Below are 5700 nucleotides of genomic sequence, written 5' to 3' on the forward strand. Positions count from 1 at the left end.
AATCCTTTTATACATCCATAGGTTTAACAGGGAGTTATGTGCTGGACCATTTCTTGGCCAGGCAGAGTCACTTCCTGGAGTCTTGTCATCTCTGTGAAGTTGCCAGGCAACCAGCAGAAAGACAGACATGAGAGTGGTATCAATCTTCTCGGCAAGAAAGAAAATAAGACTTCCAAAATAATCTTCCATAATGTTGAAGTGCTCCTTTAAGCTACCTAAAGTTGTACTCGTATGAGATGGAAAATGTATAAACCTACAAGAGACCCTTACTTTACATGTGAGTTGTTAATTCATCCATTTTCCATCTCTTTTCCATTAGTCTTGGCATCCAAACAGTAGTTCTAAATTTATACAAACCAAATGCATGACACATAGTCATCCTGTCATTTTCTTTTTCTCTTCCCCTGCCCTCTCTGCCCTCGCCTTTCTCCACCTACGTAAATGTTAGGTGTGAGTTGCCAACCCCAGCTGACAGATGTGGAAGTGCTAACCGTCTCCACTTTCACACCCATCCACTCCCATCCACCGGGCCCTTGGGTGACACGCGAGGCACGGAGGCTGCAGAAGGCTGCCTGCCACAACCACTCAGCCGTCAGCCATTAACACAGAGATGAAGCTGTGTCTCCGCTGCTCAGCCGGGGAGCAGGTGGTCACTCGTCCAGGTGAGAGGTAGTTCAAAGCAGAGGCTGGTTTTTGACAGGTATTGGAAGCAGCACAAGAAAAACCTGTGCAGTGTGAAAAAGTGGAACTGAACTGAAGCACTATATCCACAAAAAACACCAAATTATCTCAACCAAACAAATCCTACCGTGTTGCATCCCTGACAGATTGACATGACCGCCTGCTTGTTTATTTTGTTCACTGTTTTTTGAAAAGGAATACATTTGAGTTGTTTCTTTGACCTTTAATTGACAACGCTAGGACGAAGACTGGACTAAGCCTGAAATTTTAAAAATCCTCTTGAGTTTGGAAATATTGATTGACAATGGACTTGAAAGAATGTTATGAATAATGCTTGTTAATGAACAGACTCCGCTGTAACAGAGGGAATCACATGTTCATTCTTCTTTCATCTCTCATTCTCTCATCTTTTGCCAAAAACAAAAAGGGATGTGCTTTGACTGCATAGTATGTTAGAATGAGTACTGACATATTGTAGAAGACTCTCTTTAAGTTCTGGGTTTTGTCATTTGAATTTAAAATATATTGAATCAACAAAATTTTCATTGAAATCAAAGTGTTTGCTCTCTCCATTACCAGTATAGCAAGGTCTTAACATGTTCCCAGTTCATGAAAGCATTTATATGTGTTGTAGAGGAGGAAATAAATGTTAATCAAATAAGTTTTGAAAACAAACAAAAAAGAGAAGTTACTGGATTTAGTTTTTGTTCTTTCTGTGCTAAGACATTAATGTTAAAAGAAACAACAATTCTCCATTTACCCAAAGTAAGACCCCAACACCTTTTAAAATATCCAAACCATGGGATTTATTAACAAAAACATACAAAACAACCCAGACACTAAATAAATACTATAAGCAATCAAAATACAGAAACACTGAATAAAATAAAATCCCAGGCCGAGAGGCAGCAAGACTAGCAGTCCACAAACAAGAAGCCTCTTCTCTGCAGCAGGAACCTGGAGCATTTAACCCTTCCCCCCTGGCCAGGTGCACCTCATTGTGGACTGATTATGTGGAGGAGACCTGGGTAGAGCAATAGACAAGAAAGGAAAGAACAAATGGGCAGCTGAGGCAGCTGTAACACTTTACAAAGGTGACACTTTTCTGTGAATATAAAGGAATCCCCCCCTTTAAGCAGACATCATCATACCATAGAGCTAGTGGTTTGTTTTCCAACAATCACCAGTCATCATTAGAGGACGTCTAGTAACACTATATTTTTCTTATACCATAAAAAAGATCACAGCCAACAGCCAAGTCCTACTAACAAGTATCGTCTGTTTATCCAAAGCCTGTATCTTATAATTTTTTGAGGCAAATGACAAAAGGTGAAAGTACAGATGAACCAGGAGGCTGGTTTATGATGTGCTTTGCTCTCAAGCATTGCTGCCACACTGCAAAAATACCCTATCAAACATCAGTGAAGACACTTTAGATGAGCTTTTGTGACTGTCACTGAATAAGATTTCTCAGAATAATTCTGGATGTCCAGAAGTCTTAAAACAAGATCAAATTACTGAAAATAAGATTAGTGCTATCCTTGTTTCTAGACAACAAAACTTCACACAGGGAATACCCGCACAGAACCCAAAACTGGGTTTTAAACCTACAGTCGTCAGATTGGGAGTCATGCATACTAACCAATGAGCCAACATGTCAACCGAATACTGCCATGAAATCTCTGAAAAAGTGACTTTTAGGGTTCGCCTTAGTCTAACATACAGAAGTGCAGAATTGAGTGCCCTTTCAATGAAAGAAAACACATGGTGAAGTGCCCTATAGGGTGTACTGTATAAGAGAAAATATGATGAAGTGCCCTTCCAGTGAAGAACATGAGATACTGTGCCCAATACGGTTGAGTAAACTGGCCATTATGGTAAGTATTAATGCATCCTTTATGTAGCCTGACCATTAGGAAAATAAAGCACCCTTAAAAATTTTGTAGTTGTAGCTGACATTATTCCATTTTGGCACAATACTACTCACTAGTCTGCTCAGTCACACCCTCTTTAGATTGTTCTGTTGTCTTTGGGTCAGTGCAGTCTAAGCTGTAAGCTGGCTAGATATGTACTTAGTCATCTCAGTAAATATTTGCTACAAATTGGACATCAACCTGGTGGTGTAGTAACACCTTAAAGGAAATCAAAGTACTCTTTTCTCAAATTGTGTTTACAACCCTTTAGCTTGGTTTAAATTGCAATTGTAGAGGAATGCCAAGAAGAGACAGAAAAGTGAAGACAATACAAAGAGATCTGCAAAATGCAGCTAGAGGCAGCAGGGAAGAGATGAGAGAGATACAGGTATGTTTGCATCACCCGTTAGCAATTAGAGGGATGCCCAGGAGAACTCAAGCCTGGCATGTTAAAAAGTTTTAAAAATGTATCCAGACATGAAAACAGTTATGAAATCTGGTGGGAAACCTTTTGAGTAACCCTGCTAACAGACAAAACTCCTCAAAATATATGCTATATTGCCAGTGACAACTGCATCAGTTGAGCAATCATTCTCCAAACTGAAGGTGATCAAGAACCAGCTTAAAAATAGATGTGGAGAAGGAGGGCTCTCAGATCTTCTGCTGTTGTCCATTGAGAGGGACATCCCAGTTGACCATAATGAGGTCATTAACATTTACAAACTCATGGCCAAAAGAATTCTCCTTTGATTTCACCAATCTTGCTTCTCGCTTCCCTGACAAGACTGCTCAAAACAGCTAATTCTCAAAATGTTAATATTTCCAGGTTTTTACTGCAGATGTGTTGAGAAATAAATATTTAAAACCTTACTCATTCCCTGTATTTTATTACAGAGATGTTTCAAAATAAATGTTTAAAAAGTACATGCTTTTAATACAGAGGTGTTTTCCTTATATTCTGAATCATCCCATAAAATCTTAATCTTAATTGGGGATATAGCCTTTTTACCCAACATACATCGTTGTCTTCTGCTGATGGGGCCCATTGAATGTATCAGGTGCCCTATATATTTTTTCGCTCCTGTCCCTCAGTTAGCCTGAGTCCACCACTGCTCTAACACCACTATGAGATTGACCTTTTTGGTTTTGAGTGAAATGTTTCATCAATTATAGGATGGACTGACATGAAATTTTTACTCAACATGAACTGTATGGATTGGGACAAAATTTGGTACAAAAATTCATGGCCCCCAAGGGATGAATCTCAATGACTTTAGTGATCCTTTAACTGTCCATCTAGCACCATCATGTCAAAACTGCTTTGGTTTATGACCAAATACCTGCAAAAATAATGACATTCCCATCAGTGTGTGCTATACTTTGTGTTTAGTACTAATAAACAATTAGCGTGTTAAGCATGCTAACATGCTAATATCATGTCTGTCTGTATGTATGTCATTCACGTATCTCTTGAACCGTTCATCCGATCAACTCCACACTTGGTGGGTGCATTAATGGGAGACAAAGGAAGTGCAGTGTCGAATTTGGTGCAATTTGGACATGTGATACATTTAATATTAATAAACTGTGCATAAACCAGTGATCAATGAGCCGCTTTGCTCTGTGCAGGGGTAGGGCAGGGAGAGACAGAGACAAGGCGTGAGACAAGACAGAGAAAAGTGCTCCAAAAAGAGAAAAGTAGACAGCAAAAACAGAGCATTTAATCAAGAATGGACATTCTTACCCCATGTCTAGACAGAAAGCATAGCGTTAGCAGCATGTTTAGCAGATCAGCAGTGAGTGACTACACAGGAGGCGTTCAAGCACACTGTTCAACATAGGTCACCCGCATATTGGAAGTGCTTAGAGCTCAATATACAGTGACTGTAGTTACTTGCAAAATGAAGGAAATACTCCTACGGGCAGTTCAAAACCAGTTTGTCTCATATGCTTGGAGGCCATGGCAATTGTGAGGTGTCACTACAGACAGACAAACATAACCTCTCAAATCCTAACTGAAGGCACAGAAAATAGGAAATAACTAAGAGCCCAGTATGATCGATCCACTTTATTTTAGGATGCACATTTTATTTTATTTTTAAATGCAGCCCTTATTTTACTTGAAATGAGAAAAGAACATGTATTTACTATTAGAGTATTTAGCCTATTATTTATGTCATTTGTGTATAATCGAATGTTAATTTCTTTCATGTTGTTGGTATATATACTCATTCACACCTCACATCAACTGTATTAATTTCTCTATGGGTTGAACTAGCGGCTGGAGGTCAAGCAGTTGGCCCATTCCGAAGTGAATTAGCATTGCACTAGTCTTAAAGCTTAACGTCTTACCTACCACCTCACAGAGCTGCAAGCATGGCTGTAGACTCTTGTTAAAAATGGTTATTCTGCCCTTGCAGATGCATCACACTGCATAGCTAGAGGGATAGGTAACACAAGACTCAGTACATTGTACTTCATGTTGATTTACATAACACAATTAAATATGCGCAAAAACAAGACAACAATTTCCTTCTTCACAGGTTTCCAAATGAGGTAACAGTTAGCCTACATAACTTATACAAACTGACTAACATAAGTTTGTGTTAGTAATGTGTTGACTTAGAAATCAGTCTATGCTAGCAAAAGCGTCTGTTGATTAGCTTAGCAGGTAGTTAGCTCGTCTCAAACCCACTACAACAAAATCCTTTTAACAATGTTTTTTTTTAAGCACATAACTAAATAAATAAATGACACAAAGTTAAGTGACCATACTTACATACAGCTCTACTACAAAGATCAAACCAAAAAACTCTACGGGGCTGCACTGAGCCTGTATGTTTTACTGCTTGGCTGTGCTGTGTAGACTAAAAAACAACATAGAAGATACAGCATTTTGGGGAGAATCTTAAATGAACAGTACCTCAACCTGCTTGTACATGTCACTAATTTACAACAAACACAGACTGGGGTCAGAACAATGGTCATAGTGAAAATGTTACCTTTGATGACACTTTTGACCAATAACAATGGAATTACTTCAAAGTTAGTGCTTTTTTATGAATTATCATCATTTAGTCTGTACACAGCACCTGTGTAATCATTA

The 5700-nt window shown here is 38.8% G+C and overlaps 1 long non-coding RNA gene across 2 annotated transcripts; it reads right to left on the reverse strand.

Moving 5' to 3' along the window:
• Nucleotides 1-1339: 1339 nt before the first annotated feature.
• On the reverse strand, nucleotides 1340-5475 carry LOC137173220 (uncharacterized). Of its 2 annotated transcripts, none has more exons than XR_010925136.1 (3): nucleotides 5374-5475; nucleotides 4951-5032; nucleotides 1340-1705 (listed from the first exon to the last, which is right to left on the reverse strand). It is a non-coding gene; the product is annotated as an uncharacterized lncRNA (long non-coding RNA). The 2 variants fall into 2 exon arrangements; XR_010925135.1 differs by having other exon boundaries at nucleotides 4947-5032.
• Nucleotides 5476-5700: the final 225 nt, after the last annotated feature.

This window comes from Thunnus thynnus, chromosome 21, assembly GCF_963924715.1.
Source record: "Thunnus thynnus chromosome 21, fThuThy2.1, whole genome shotgun sequence".
Taxonomy (NCBI): Eukaryota; Metazoa; Chordata; class Actinopteri; order Scombriformes; family Scombridae; genus Thunnus; species Thunnus thynnus.